At 29.4% G+C, this 16,988-nt stretch overlaps 2 long non-coding RNA genes across 3 annotated transcripts in view; both read right to left on the bottom strand.

Annotated features, from left to right (window-relative positions):
• The window catches only part of LOC107452898 (uncharacterized), a 116,369-nt gene that overhangs the window by 68,356 nt on the left and 31,025 nt on the right, over nucleotides 1-16,988 (bottom strand). For both annotated transcript variants that reach the window (XR_015434503.1, XR_015434502.1), the window contains exon 3: nucleotides 336-384. This is a non-coding gene — a long non-coding RNA (uncharacterized LOC107452898). The remainder of the gene's footprint in view (nucleotides 1-335; nucleotides 385-16,988) is intronic.
• On the bottom strand, nucleotides 13,183-16,851 carry LOC147807522 (uncharacterized). The gene is made up of 2 exons (XR_015434504.1): nucleotides 14,183-16,851; nucleotides 13,183-14,146 (listed from the first exon to the last, which is right to left on the bottom strand). It is a non-coding gene; the product is annotated as an uncharacterized LOC147807522 (long non-coding RNA).

Below are 16,988 nucleotides of genomic sequence, written 5' to 3'. Positions count from 1 at the left end.
ATAGACAAGTTATACTCTTTAATATACCATTATATAAAGTGTATAGTTGGCATTTAGCGAGCATTTTTTCTCGATCCTGATACAAATAAATTATTATTGTTCTTATACACGTACAGCAGATTTTCTAAGAGATAATAGTTAAAAGCCAATTATGTTATTCCTTATAAAGCAAATTCTTTTTTTAAATATCAATAAACTAACAATACTTTTCCACATGAAGTATATTTTCTTAGAAATGTGACAATAGCAATGCATAATGAACACAATAGAATAATTTTTCTTTAAAATTTTTGCCATGAGCAACAAACAATACATAAGTAAAAACATTATCTCACCAAAGCAGAGCACTTTTCGTTCGTTCTATAATTTTCTTCCAAATATAACCTGGAAAAAAAAATAATAAATAAACATACATTCAAATTATAATTCATATCCTATATCTTTAAAAACCTAAGAACAAGTTAGGCGCGAAAATGAATATTAAAATAAGAACATTGCAAACATGAGAATAATATTAAATACAACAATACAAAGTCTGTACATTTAATAATCATTTATGTCTATGATAAATAATCGTTTTTACATGATTTTTCGCAGGAAAGACAGATTCAGAATTCATTTAAAAAATCCCCTGTTTGAATACTTCCATTAGTTTATAATAAATGTGAAATATTAAATTTGAATTAAAAATATATAAAAATTAAAAAAGTTTAAATAATTTAGAGATAAAAGCAAGATTGAGAGAATTGTTCGCACTGAGAAAAAAAGTATGGTCAAAACTAACAGGATATGGTAAAATGTATCGTGTTTCTGACTCTATGGGAACACCAAAATGCTCGTTGATTTTTACCGAAAACGCTTTGGTAATGATTTTGGTAAAATTAAAATATTTCATAATATGTCATACAATTTGGTAAATGTGGTAAAATTTGGATATTTTATCATGATATTTTAGAGCATGGCCAAAAAAACCATTTATTGGGTTAAATTTTGGAAAACCAGAATTTCCGGTACACCGTTACCATATGGACGAAAAAGTTACGAAATGAATGGTTTACATACAGTATATTTTAATTCGTAATAACAAAAGCTTTTTCTTCTTAATTTTTGAAAAGAAAAAAAAAACATTAATGTTATCACTGTGCAATACGGTAATTTTACAAGATTCATTTTCTCCGTGCTTATTATCCTTAATAAAGAAAAAGAAATTCTTAAACGAGAACTCGCATTCTGTCCAGAAGAAACATATTTTTACCAGGACAGTGGAGAAAACTGGTCAAAAAAGAAAATATTTGGTCGAAATGGAGAAAATGACGAGGGCGGAGAATTGTTTTATAGGTAATACAAAGATCACTTAAATTTAAACCCTAAATTTAATTTAGTGAACCTTGCTCTTAAAAAAATTCAAAAGTCTTGGAAAAGGCCGGGATAGCCTGGTCGGTAGGGCGCTGGGCCCATATCCAAGAGGTCGTGGGTTCGATCCTCGCCGGCCGAAGACTCCCCGTGTAGTAAATGGTGACTGATGCACGTTAAATCTGTCGAGTCTCAAAGTCCTCCATGTTCCCACAACAAATTAATACCTCTGGGGGTACTGATCCAAGAGTTTCCTTGTCTTCTGGATTGGTTCAAAATTACAAGGCTACGGAGTTGAACGTAAGTAGTCGTAAACCCATGAAATTGGGTCGGCTGTTCAACGACGGCTATAAAATAAAATAAAAAGTCTTGGAAAGACAAATTATATCCAGTCTCTAAATGACCCAGGTTTAAAATGATGGTTGAGTTTAGACTGGCCATGACTGTCTCCCGAAACACTTGCACCGTTTCAGCATAGTTTCAAGTCATATCTGCAATCTAGGAGGGGTCATGGATAAAGACCATGACATTCTGGCCATTTAATTACTTGCCAAAAGTTCTCATGTGGACCGATACTGGGGAGCCAGGAATCTATACACCATCTCTACAGCTGCTTCGTTTGTTTTCTATGTTTTTTTTTCTCTTCATGTTTGTTCTCTATATAATTCTTTTGTATTTAATGATGTAGTTGTGTTTTGAACTTGCCATTGGAAATAAAAAATTAGTATAGTACCAGAACTTTAAATGTTTTTTATGGATACATTAAAAATAATAATAACCATTTTTATATTCTTTGATTAAAAATTTCAGTCGCTCCAAAAATATGTAAATAGGGAAAAACGATTGACAAGTTTCAAGCGCTCAAACATAAGCGTTCATTTTCAAGAATTGTCAGACGTAAAAGAGAAGAAACCAAAGTAATTTGAAAAAGCAAAAAAAGAAAAAAAAATATGAAGAACAACACAGCAGTGTCTAAGAGGCACAAATCAGGGTAAAATGCATTTCCCGGAGCTAGGGAGAGGTCATGAGGAACTAATGTCGTTAACAAGAGAATCAGTTCATTATGAATAAAACCAAAACTTTTAAGATGCAAGATAACAAGATTTTTAAATATAAGATTTTTATTTAACATTTTCATATTTACTTACTTATAGAATTTTATATATTAATATATTATTTGAGAGTCGGTTTGAATATTCATACATTTAACGGTATTTAATTACAAAAATTAGTTTGCTATTTGTAATGGTAAATTCATAATGTCATTTATAGCAGTATATGATATTACGAATATGTTGAGTACGTTATTCGTTAATTTTATTGTAATTTTATATTATTCGTTAATTTAATTTGATTATGAAATTTTAAGTTCTTCAATTAATTATAAAATTAGGTTTTACCAGGGCTCGAAAAACCTCAGAAATTTTACCCGTCCCCGAGGACGGCTTGTCCAACAATATACCAGTCCTCCTTAGAAACTAACCCGTAGCTTCTAAATAAATAAAAATATAATTTTCTCTTATTTATTACAAACATTTATGAAATAGTAGTTACTGCACAATGAAATAGTAGATACTGCGATTACAAATACAGTCGGACTTCCATTTAACGAACTTCCATTTTGCGAATTTCTCTATTTTGCGAATTTTTTTCAGGAACCGAGAACATTTTGGAAATTTCTTCTTAAAATAACTTTTGAATAACGAAGTGAATTTTCTATTTAACGAACTTTTCTTTGAGATCCACATTCCCTATTTCCCAAAATATTTCGAAACATTTTAAACTTGTTAACGCATTCTATAGGAGAAATAGCTTTGAATTAATTTTCGAAGCTACTTTTCGCTTTTTGTTTGCATTTCAAACGAAAAACTCAGACAAAATTAACAGATTTTATTAGCAATTAAACTTAAGAACCCATGTGGTAATTTATTTAAAATTACTTTTAAAATAAATGCAGCTATAACTTTATACATAAATTTAGCTTTTTTTTTTCGTTGAAAATGTATGTAGCGTGATAGTGTAACACTGGATAATGTTTTGCTCTATTCTTGCTTACCATACAGATTTCTTTTGCGGTTAAGATTTATAAAATAAATAGTAGATACTAGTCTACAAGATAAAGGTGTATCAATTGCTATTTCAATTATATCTACTGTTTAGGAATTCAAAGCCTGTTTTGTGTTAAGAATTTCAAAAGTGATTTTCTGTTTAACGAATTTTCCATATAACGAACTCATTATCAGGATTTAACGACTTCGTTAAATAGAGGTCCGACTGTACTAATATTACATTATACAGTAATAAAAGAAATACTAGGTTACTAATAGTAACCTAGTATTTCTTTTATGAAATAATTTATTTCTTTTATGAAATAATTTAAATGACAAAGGTCAAGACGGGAAAATGCCGTCCGAGCGGACGTCGGATTCGAGAAATTCGTTGTCCGCGGGGAATTTTTACCGCCGAGGACGGGCGGTTTTTCGAGCCCTGGGTTTTACTATACTCTTTCACATGAAATATAGAAAAAAATAAATTAAAAAAAATCTAATATTATTATTTCTTAAGAAATTTATTAAATCAAACTTTTTTCCCAAGTATTGCCCTTCAGTTTTGAATACTATTATTTAAACTGGATTACAATCGTAAACTGTTAAAAAAAATTGCTTTAATATTCGATATTTAATTTAAAAAAAAATTTTTTTAACTTGTTCCATTAGGCTTAGAAGAAACCTATTTCGTCCGGATCGGTTTTTTTCCACTGTGGATAACTATTCCTGTTTTAAACACAATATAAAATAAAATTGCCTTTGAACTACAAGAACGTTATTCAAAATATGAAACATTTCATTTCAAAACGAGGCAGAGGAGTAACTCCGCGAGTAACAAAAAAAAAGAAAGAAATAAAATCCGTCACAGTCATAAAAATTTGTTACTCTTTACCGTAACTAATACTTTAGAAAGATTCCAGAATAGAGGGTAATTTTCTCATCGCTTGCAGCTTCCCTTGTCTCCGAACAATAGTCAGAGATATTCAGGTTGAAATCATTATTGACAAGCATTAGGGGGCCATAATGTCCCTTATTTACCATGGATGTCCCATAAATTCGGACACAGAAGACATTTTTCAAAGCAAACAGAGAGAGATAAAGAAAATCTTCCCACACTACTGATAGCGCCATGCTGGGCGTGTACCTTAATATAGCCAGAAGTAAAGGAAAATATATTTCACTGCTATGTCTTGGTCGTTTGAGAAGAACAATAATGATTGGTTATGTGCTATAAAATAAAATCGTTAAAATTGATGCTAAATTTGTACATATATTAACACAAAATTGAAATAGGGAAAAATATTAAACTCAGTAATATTTTAAATTCACTGAGGGAAATAAAATTATTTTGTTACTCTTACAAGCATTGAATGTTACTGATTAATTGGGTTATTTTTTGTATCTGTTACCGTTAAAGTATGAAATCCGTTATTTTATAGAATACCTAGTTATTCCATGAAAAAACTGATCGTGTCCGTTAAAGTGTAAAACTCTCTTGTATTTCACGGTTTAACTAGTTATTCCAAAGAATAACGATCTGCAGCCCGTTAAAGTGTAAAATAATCTATATCATAATCATATATCTCGCACTACAAATACATTTACCTTCCACCCCTAGTGCATTTATGAACTATTCAACAACAAAAATTTTTGTTTTAGAAATAATGTACTTTGTAATTCCAAGTGTCATTTTAGTAATCCTTGTTGTAACAAATGATTTTCTGGTACGTTTCCATAAATTCCATTTATACGCTGCATAAATTAGATAAATTGCTTCTTTTTCATTTTAATTATCTATGATTAGTTTATTTATAGAATACCTAGTTATTTCATTTTAGATCAATTGTTTAATTTACACTTTAACTGTCTCTTATTAGTTAATTTATAGAATACGTAGTTATTTCATAGAATAACTAGTTAAAGTGTCAAATTAATAACATATTACACACTTTAACGGACACGATCAGTTATTTCATGGAATAACTAGGTATTCTATGAAATAACTGCATTATATACTTTAAGGGTAACATATCCAATAGTAAATGATATTTACTATAGTATATAATATTTAAAATATATAGTAAGTGATAGTATAGTGATTACTATAGTAAATGATATTTTTTTTAAAAAAAAGAGCTTTTTTTTTGCCGTCTGTGCTTTAGTTATACTTCATATTTTATTTTATAACAGGCGTTGAACAACAGACTTCATTCAGAGTTTACGACTATCAATGTTGTAATTTTGAACCCAACCCAGAAGACAAGAGAACACCCGGATTAAGTATTGGGTCAAACTAGTTTTCACGGAGAACTTAACTGGATTTACGTTACAAGGAGAGGAAAACCACTTAAACCTAGTTTTGTTTCTCACCTTTATTTTTCTATTTTTCGTCGTCAACTTTACGTTTTATATTTCAAATCACTTTTGTTTCTTCTCATTCAAGTCTGGTAAGACTTGAAAATGGGGACCAGTTTTTGAGCCGACTGTTATTTCCAATTTTTGAATAGAATGTCGTTTTTAATCAAGTAATAATCATATTTCAGTTCATTTTAAAATAATGTACTTTCCTTCTAATGTACTAACCTTCATCTGTATAGTTTAACATCTGTATAGTTTAACATCTGTAAAGTTTAATTCATACATCACACTGTTGTATCTAAACAGGAACTTTAAAGTAAAAATATTTAAATTGTCAAGTTTTATTTTATTAACATGCTTAATCTCGTCATATTTTTTCTTTGTTTTTTTTTTAAAAAAAGAGAGAAAAGAAAATTTGATCTATGAAATATTTTATTGGGGTGATCTGAAGTTTAAAAGTAAATCATAGATAAATTTATCAAATTCAATTTTTCACAGAGAATATTATAAGTCAAAGCTCTTCCAGAAAAAAAAAAAAATGAACGAAGCCGTTATTCGTACTCAGATGTCGATGGGATAGAGACAGAGGAAAAAAAATAATAAAAATGCTTTTAATTTAATTATTTTTATTTAATTTTCACAAATAAACTGTCAGTGGATAATTACTTTATTCGGCAGCATCGTTCAAAGCATGGAAAATATAAAACCTTTTTCCAATTAGAATTTGAGAAAAAAGCGAGAGGTAATTTAAATTCTCTGTTCAATTTTTGATGACAAAACTATACCAGTACAATCTTGTATTGAGCAGCTTTTGAAAGGTAGTTAAACAGTGTAAATTTGTCTATTTTTAGATTATCGATAAATATTTTTGTTTTTGTGCGATTTTCGCTAAAATATATTTTTTTAGCAACAATACAATCAGTTTTCATCAGTTTAAAATAAAATATAATTAAACTTTAAAAGAATCGAAAAACAGGTGAATGCACAGTTTTAAATTTCTCACTCAAAACCACAAATCATATAATAATCACATACATAATCACAACATAATCACATAATTTTATTACTTTACATTTTTGTGAGAAAATCCAAAAAATATAAAAATTATCAAGTACTATCTCTCCTAAATTAATAAAGCGACACCTTTATTTGCCATCTTTTTCTAAGGGCATTGTGCTGCCGAATTCAATCAAATGTCAAATCAAATACTATAATTCTATATTTGGAGAAGAAAAAAAAAACGAAAAATCTTAACATCTTGAATTTTAAAAGATGTCTCTGGTTTCAGAAGCTATGCGTTGTTGTCGCAGGCCATTAAGGCAAGGGGTGCAATTTGTCTTGTTTTCCAGTGGCGCCATCTATGGCCAAGGATTCGACTTCTGCACATCCATAGGTCACACCTGTTGATTGAGCGGACCCATTCATATATCCGTTCATACATCCACAGATCGTAATTTTGACCTGAACCAGGGAACAATCAATCTCCAATTCAGTACTTCCAGAGGTATAATTTGTTATGGGAATATGGAGGACTTTGTGACCAGACAGATTGACCGTGCACCAGTCAGACGAGAATTCTTCAGCCGGCTGGATTCGAACTCCCATTCTCATGAACGTGAGTCCATCCCCCTTCCAACCAGGATATCCCTACCCATCGCATGCGTTAATTGGCATACTTTAGTTAAAACCCTCGAATTATTACGGTTGTATCCAAGTACAAGAAAATTTGATTATTAAATCAAAAGATTTTAAGGTGTTTTTTCATGTTTAAAATTCGTTATAGAAAAATATTTGTTTTGGACAATTTTAAATCATTATATATATATATATATATATATATATATATATATATATATATATATATATATATATATATATATATATATATATATATATATATATATATATATATATATATATATATATATATATATATTTATTAGATTTATATACTCTTTAAAAAAAAACATTTCATCGCATGTTTTACCAGCAGTTAAATAAATAGTAGCAAACACATAATTATTAGAAATAATTTTAAAAGAAAAAATTAAAATTAGTTCAAGGATGGTTGAATCTTATCATAATCAAATCTCGTTGAAAGAAAAGATAATTAATAAAACTACAGATAGACTCCAAGAGAAATACAATATTTAAACACAAAGAAATTTTCTATTCATTATTAAAAAAAGTAACTAAACATTACTGATAATAATTGCATATCTTAAATTGATAAACACGAAGTCACGCTACACTGCACACAACATCAAAACAAATATATTCTGTCTGTCCATTATCACTTTTTACAAATCTTTCATAAAGAGATAAACACATCTTTTCAAGCATATTTAAATTAATAATATATTTCAAACTTAATGTCAAATTTTTTACAAGCCTTGATATTTGCATAATAAAAAGAATAACTAAATTGTATTTAACTTCATTTTAAAATAAAATAATAATTTACTTTCCAATAAATACGTCTATTAAAATAGACTACGCATTATATAATAATAAAAAAGTTTATTCAAAACAACGTAATTTATTTGTATGAAAAGGCGAATATTGTACCTTGTATCCATTTTAACTATTTTTTTCGGAAAATAATAATTCTTCGATGGAAATGCATTTTGCGTTTGTCTATAGCGAAATTAAGTTTTTGTGTCTCATTTCGTAACTTAAAATATCGTCTGCACTAATTAATAACCATATTTGAGGTCACCCCATTCAAACCATTAAGATTGAGACCTAAAACGTGATCATTCAAAATCCAAAGTTTATTTGGAGTGGTCCGTTTTTTATTCATCACACTTCATTTAGGACCCTAGGATGTTAATCCTTTGTTAGCACTCATTTCGAGCTTTTTTTTCTTCTTGTTTATATAAATTTGTTAATTGGTTGGATTTGAATATTCATACAATTAACATTTTGCACTCCACTGACATCGCAAGTTACAACTTTGAAACTTAAAACTTTTATATCTTAATAATTTAATAACCAATCATATTATTTAATGAGTTTCAGAAAGTATTTAAAATCTTGCACTATTTTATTTTATAACCGCCGTTGAACAGCTGACCCAATTTTTGGGTTGATGACTACGAATGTTCAACTCTGTAGTCTTGTAATTTTGAACCCAATCCTGAAAACAAGGGAATTCCTGGATCAAATATTGGGAGAAATTTGCCTTCGTAGAGGTCTCTTTGATGGAAGTAACCCTCATTTACGTTACATGGAGAGGAAAACCACGGAAACCTCCCACGGTTAGCCTGACGGCAAGGGGACTCTAAGACACGATCCGTCTACCACTAAAAATATTTTACGTCAGCACTGCGGTCGTCGCGAACCGTTGCGGAACTCGTATCGACCAGCCATCGCTTGAATTTGATCCGGGATCACCTCATTGGAAGGCGAATGCTCTATCCCCTGAGTCACCAAGGCTCAATCTTGTACCATGCAGTTTAATGACTCAGTGTTAGTTCGAACAGCTTAAAATACTCGGAGCTATAAATATTAAAAGTTAGCTTTGAGGCAGCCTGAATAAACTAAATTAATAATATGATATTTTTAAAATGATTTTATTTCATGCTAAGAACAATGTCAACGTTAATGTTTAATTAATACGAATGTTAATTTTTTTCCAACTTGTGACTCATAAATTCCACTAGGTTAATATATTTATGCTAACTGAGTAGAATTTAAGGTACTGAGGTTCGATCTCAAGTGACGGATTGATCCCTCCCAGATTAAAATCGATGAATATCAGCTGTCTGGGAAGTAGAGGCGGCCTGTACGCAATGCTGATCACATTGTCAGAAACTTTTCGCTAGAAACTTTGGAGTGTTAAACTTCCATGATCACCTGGCTCACAGCGGGCTGTTGTGGCAATGCTTTACTTTAACTGGACATGCTGTACATACCTTAGTTCAGTACCTGGTTTATTACTAACACAGAACTTTTTTTGATTTTGTTAGGCCTAACAAAAATATATCCTTAAAACATTGGCTCTTATTCTTAACCCTTTGATGCAGATGGACACTCTAATTAAAAGCAAAAATATATTTCATAATTTTTTTAATTATAAAAAAAAAGAGTATAATAGTCGCTTAAAAAATCTGTTAGATTAACAGGGTTATTTCTGCACTAAAATATATAATCCAAAAAAAGTAGTTTGAAAAAGAAAAATTCTTTTATTCATATTCAGAAATTTATCAATAATTGATTTTCCAATTAATTGATGTACATTAAAGAAATCTCACTGAAGAAATCTTCATGTATTTTACTTCAACCGAATAGTATTCTATTTTTCTATAAAATCTGCATAAATGAACTCAAACGAGTGCAAAAAACGTGCAAATATTTACCGACGCAGACCTAACGATACGTAACACCGATTTACCCTTTGATCCAGATAAGACACCGGTGACCCTTTTATAAATTTTTCTTTTCTGACGCTTTAATTACAAGCAAAAATACATTTTGCTATTTTTTAATCAAAAAAAAATTATCCTAACAAATACTAAAAAAAATCTATTATATCGGAATTATACTTTATTACAATTTAAAATACGAAAAAATAGTTTGAATCGCTTTTCTTTCATTCATGTTCAAAAATTTATCAATAATTGATTTTGTAAATTTTAATGATAAATAACTGTTGCTCTTAGATCTAAATAAGTGCAAATTTAAAAAATATATATATATATATTGTTTGGAAGTGAGCAGTGTTTGGAAGATTTCACCTTTAATGCCAGTGTTTCATGATGTATTTTATAACTATAAACTATTAAAATGCGAAATATAATATTTCTTAACTTATTTTGACCAAAATTAATACAAAATAATGAAAAAAATATGAAAAATATGTTTAATAAAAATTCTTCAATAGAATTTTATACCCTTCTTATAAATTTCAATATAATAAAAAAAAATTACCGACGTGGATAATTAAATTCAAATATACTTTCACAGAAAAAAACACTGAAGATGATATTTTTTAAAAGGATAAAATTGTACGAAATGTTATCCACAATATATATATAAATATATATATATATATATATATATATATATATATATATATATATATAGATAGATCCGGTAGAAATCCAGTAGTCTGTTTGAAATATCCAATGAAGCAGTCAGTATATTTTAAAACATAATCTATAAAATAATCATAGATATTAAATTGTATTTTATTCCAGATATTTTAAGGAATAAATAAAAAGGAACAAATAGCATTTTCGAGTGTTATAATATACGACAACGGAAGCAAAACACTTGAAAAGAGGCCGGTAAGAGCACCGCTCATGTATAAGAAATCTTCAAAACTAAGCTCTTGAGAAACAAAAAAGAAATAAAAATTGTCGACCCCAAGGGGCCAAATGCAAATAAATAAGATTAGACTTCGGCATATGTCTTCTGATGTACCCATACTCCACCCCTCCTCTTTGTAAAGAGCACTTCTCCAGCTTCTATTGTCAGCCCCCCCGGGAAACTTATTTCTTATTTATTCTCTTCAGATTCTGATTTAAGAACATCTTCAGGTCACTTCGGAAGAAGAAAAAAAAAGTGTTAAAATTTTTTGGTTAGAAGAAATAATGGTTTGAATAAGAAAAAAAGTTTGGAAAAATAATAAATAAATAAAAAGAGCGGACTTAGCTCTAATGAATTAATAAAATTTTTAAGAGAAACTAAGAATTTTTATTTGAATTATATTTTTTATAAAATTATTTTAATCTACCAGATGCTTTTATTCAAAGCAGACTAACAAAACTTTTTTTTTTTCCCTTTAGAAAAACCTTTAAGAAACGCACTAAATTTTTGATGAAAATGAAATAAAAATTTGAATTATTTTATAATTTAAAAAAATTATATAAATAATTTGAATGATAATGATAAAATGAGAAACAATAACTGATCACAAATATAAAAAAAATTGAATGATAATGATAAATAAAAACAATAACTGATATAAATTTAAAAAAATAACTGATCACAGAGGCAACATGGGATGATCACAAGCAACCAGGGGGAAAAAAACTCCTTGACTTTTTTAAGGCTGGTTTTATCAAATTTCACTAATTTCTTGAAAATTAAATAATAATTTTTATCAATAATATTTCAGTTTTGTTTTAGTTAAATACATAAAATATAACAAAAAATATTTTACCTGCAGTTGTAAAAAAATTTTTAAAAATATATTATTATTACAAATATAAAGAGCTTCTCCGCAACAACCCATGGTGGGCCAGGGGGGGGGGTCATGGGCATTAAGGCTTCCACAATTCGTGACCAATGGCATAATTGTGGCAATGTAGTCAGCACAGAGTCGTCGTGGCTCAAGGGATAGAGCGTTCGCCTACCAATGAGGTGAACCAAGTTCGAATCTCAGCGCTCGTCGATACGAACCGACCACAGTGCTGACTTTAGATCATGATCGGTAGACGGATCATGGGTTAGAATCCCTTTGACGTCAGGCCATCCGAGGTAGGTTTTCGTGGTTTTTCTCTCCGTGTAACGAGAAGGCGGAATAATTCCATCAAAAAATCATCCACGAAGGAAAATTTTTCCCCCTGCTTGATCCAGGATTTCCCCTGTATTCTGTGTTGGGTTCAAAATGACAAGGAGTTGAACATTAGCAGTCGTAAAGCCAAAAGAATTGGGTCAGCTGTTCAACCACGGTTCTAAAATGTAGTCAGCCTAGCGTATGGGCCGTCTCTACTTCCCATACAAACTGGTATTCATCGATTTTGAAGCTGGGTAGGCTTCAACTAGGCCGTCACTGGGGATCGGACAGTTCAATGAGCCATCGCGTCTCATTACTAAAATAAAATAAACAAAAATATTACATAAAAGGATTCAGGTATATAGCAGTATAGAGATAAAATAAACATTATACACATTTGTTTTTCTTCCGTTGCTGCCACTTAAGATAGATTAGATTCTTAATATAGTAAGAGCATTGGTATTAGATTATAAGACGTTTACACTAATTTAGAGTAACTGTTTGAAAAATGTTTGTTGTAAAGGAGCAAAATTGTCGTATGATGAATTAATACTGCAAACAAATATTTCAGAAAGTATAGCACTTAATAATCCATGTTAAATAAACTTTTTTTATAAAAATATTTTCGAAACTTTATGAAAATTAGAATAATTATAAATATGCTAAATGTTAATGTATGCAATGGAAGAAAAAAAACTTTCAGTAGATATTTATTCATTTAATTGAACCAAAAATTGAGTACCAGAAATTTTTTTATAATACGCACTAATTGTTTTAGGAAGAATAAAAAAGTTTTTTAGGTACCTCAAACGCAAAGTTCTTTTTACGTTCTTTTGGGAACTTGAACTTGGCTACAATTCCCTGTTCTTTGAATAAACGTAAGTATAAGTAATGCGAAAAATCACAAACAATATCACATTTTTTTTTTTTTTGCTTAATTTTATTCATATGTAGTATATCATTTTCACAATGAAAAAATTCTCTGACCTTTTCAGAATGATAAAATTCTCTAACTTTTCCAGATTGATAAAATATATTTTCGTTTAATAGAAAGTCACCCACTACAGTTAATAATCGGTATTTAAGAATAATTCGATATTCATGGATCTTAACGAACAACTTTAATAAGTATTTTTTATTACGTACTCCAAATAATTTCCACCGCAATTTATGGAATTTCAATCGCATTTTAATTCATCCAACAAGTAATCTGAGACAAATCCTTCGAGATATAAACAGATCAATCTCAAAATAACAAACACTTAAAAAAAAAAGAGAGACTTGCACACAATTCGTAAATCCATTCTGAGAAAGGAGATCAGTCATCAAAATATGGTCTATCATTTTTATCCCTAAAACAAACATCATAATCCCGACAGAAATTGTAATTTTGCAGTTGACATTCTTTCTTGCATCATCTGCTGCTGCAGCTGATGATGATGTCGCTTTCCGATAAGAAAGTGAAAAACAAATGTCACAGGCATAGATGTCAGATTAGAGGTCACTGCCTTCCAATAATGACCGATTAAAGTGGAAAACCGACATTATCGGCGTCAATATGTGTGTATTTAGAACAGCAGAAGGTCGATGGACTTCGAGGATGCGGGGACAGAATTGAAATAGTGTTTTATATAAACGCCTTGTTGATAAATCATCAATTCACACATTATTTAAGGTATTGCACTGTACGGAGTCATTTATATTTTATAAAAGATATTTTATTTCATAACTTTATAACCGGCGACAAACAACCGACCCAATTTTGAATTGACGGCTGTCAATGTTCAACTCTTGTAATTTTGAAACCAATCCAGAAGACAAGAGAACTCCTGGATCAAGCATTGGGACTAGTTTTCGTAAAGGAGTTTTGAATGTTCAAAACCTTGGCGTATAGGTATTCTTTGGCCAAGTTCAAAACAATACGTTGAAATACATTGTTCCGAACGAAGATGGAATGCACATTAAAACAGACTATGAGCTAATGAAGCTTTGAGTTCACGATTTCATTTTATAACGGTCGTTGAACAGCAGACCCAAATTTGAGTGAACGACTACCAATGTTCAACTCCATAGCCATCTCATTTTGAATCCAATCCAGTCCAGAAGACAAGGGAACTCCAGGATCAGTACCCCGAGAGGTATGAATTTGTTGTGGGAACTTGGAGGACTACGTGACCCTGACAGATTTAACGCCCACCAGACACCATTTAATACACGGGGATACGAACTCCCGTTTTCACGAACGCGAGTCCCATGTCCTACCCACCTTGAGTTTACGATTTGTGATATCTAATTCATCAAACTCATAATTTTTAACCGAATTCAAGAAGGCGGAAAATCTATCACTTGCACAAACTCGCTATCGTGGTGGTAATTTTAGTGCAACTAACCAGCATTTGCGTCACATTGAGAGGAAAACCACGAAAACCTTTAATAATATAATACTAATAATAATGATAATAATTAAAAGTCAAACAAAACTACTAACTCAAAACTCAAGAACAAATGAAATGGTGTGTAAAATTTTTAATTATATGATATAATAGTAAGGCGGAAAAGATTTAGTGGTTCACATTCGGGGAAGAGTTTAGACCCCACTAGAAACAAGGGCTCTCAATATTTATTTTAAAACGTTTAGAGTATAGTCAATTAATCATCTTTGAATGTTAGACTTCAAAAATTTAATAAAATATTTTAATATAATCCTAATTTAATTTAACGCTTGCCACAAATTTTTTTTTTTTTAATTGATAACTGGAATAAAAAAAGTTCTTAGCCAAAAATACAGATTCAGCATATTGGTCTCTGATAACATTAATCTATAAAAATTTATATTTAAGCAAATCAACAAGCGTAAAAATTTTATCAAATTTTATACAAAAATCCATTGAATAATATTTTCAATAAAAGTAGATAAAAATAATATCACGATATGACTTCACAAAAATTGTTGATTAGCATAACATAATACACATTTATAACGCCATACAGCAGTGTTACCCAAAGTGTGGTAAGCGTACTCCCAGGGGTACGAGAACAGTTTAGCGGGGGTACGCGTTCTTATGCGAAATATCTTGCAATAAACGAAAAGTTCAAAAAACATTATTTAAAAACAAAGCTAGTCATGAAAATTTACGATTACGTATTTTTCTATTGGCTATTTTTTGCAGAGTTAACAGTTAACAATTAGTGGTGTCAACAGCCAGTTGTGATTTTTAACTTTTGTGCAATTTTTTTTATCACAGCAAAAACAACTGATGCAAATAAACTTATTAACATAACTTTGTACCAAAAAAGAAAAAGAAACATATTTTTAAAAAAATACATTCATTTTTTTATTAGTGGTACACAGTGTTACGAAAAATTTAGAAAGGGTACACAAAAGTCATCAGTTTGGGAAACACTCCCATACAGCAATATAAAGAGAAGATAAATATTAATAAGTCAATTAAAATACCAAACATAATAACAAATTTATAATTCTACATTACTCTCCATTTAATAATCATAATTCAATAACAATAACTTAATAATCATAATTCAATAATCATAATTTAATCATTATAATTTAATACTCTCTCTCTCTCTCTCTTTGCTACAGTAAACCCCGATTATCCACGTTGCTGATTATCCTTGAGTTCGGGGAAGATATCAAAAGTTATATTGCACATCACTTTAAAAAAAATATTAACCACTGCAATCGAAAAAGATGAAAACAATATTGAAAATAATATGAGGAAAATATACGGAATCCACATTTATGGCTAATGATAATTATCACCAAAATTTGTTTATTTATTTCTAAATATTTTTAGTTCTACATACATCACGTCTCTCATTATTTTTTACCCTATTGATTAACTTTCACGTTACATTTTTGATCATTGTTAATTATTTATTTTAACTGCATTAATTATTTAAACTGCTTAATAATCTTTAGTTAATGATAATTAGAACACACTGCCAATTTAATACAATTGCAACTCTTACCCGCAGCTGCATGACTATCATCACCTGCGACATAAAGCCACTCAATATTGTAATTTAGCATAACGATGCATTTAACGAAAAAAAATATATAAATAAATAAAAAAAGCCTTAGATAAAAGGGTCGCCAAAGAGATAATAGTCAGATGAAAAAGAAGACAGTAATAATAAAAATAAATGGGAGTGGGAGAACGTATTTAATAAAAAAAAAAGAAGAAAAAACGAAGGGAAAAAAAGAAAGAAAAAAAAACGGGAGTCATAAAAATAAATTACGGAAAAGAATGGACAAGGTGATGTGAGAAGGGGGAGAACGGGAAAAAAAATGAAAGGTTCTACTGAAGAACAAATCTTACCACAAATCGATTGCGATACTACGGAGTTAGAAAATAAAATATTCTTTTTTTTTTATCCCTTTTTTAAACTCGCTTTATAAATTTGTTTAAAAAAAATGATCGATGCATAAATTATCTCTAGTACAATGTAAGCAAAAATATAAAATTCAATATATAACCACATTTATTAAAATTCAATATTTATATGATGTTAAAACTGATTAAATGAAAATTATTACTTAGTTTTAAAATTAAAATATTTCGTGTTTAAAAAATATATATATATTACAAAATTTAATATTTACAAACTTTAAATTAAATTTAAGTGATTAATAATTAAAATAAAAAGACATTCTAAACATTTTTAAAAAGTGTTTTATTCAATAAAATAAGTAATAAATAAAA

Source organism: Parasteatoda tepidariorum, chromosome 6 (genome assembly GCF_982258835.1).
Source record: "Parasteatoda tepidariorum strain Cologne lab strain chromosome 6, Ptep-v5.0, whole genome shotgun sequence".
Classification (NCBI taxonomy): Eukaryota; Metazoa; Arthropoda; class Arachnida; order Araneae; family Theridiidae; genus Parasteatoda; species Parasteatoda tepidariorum.
This window is presented reverse-complemented; position numbering and strand designations above follow the sequence as displayed.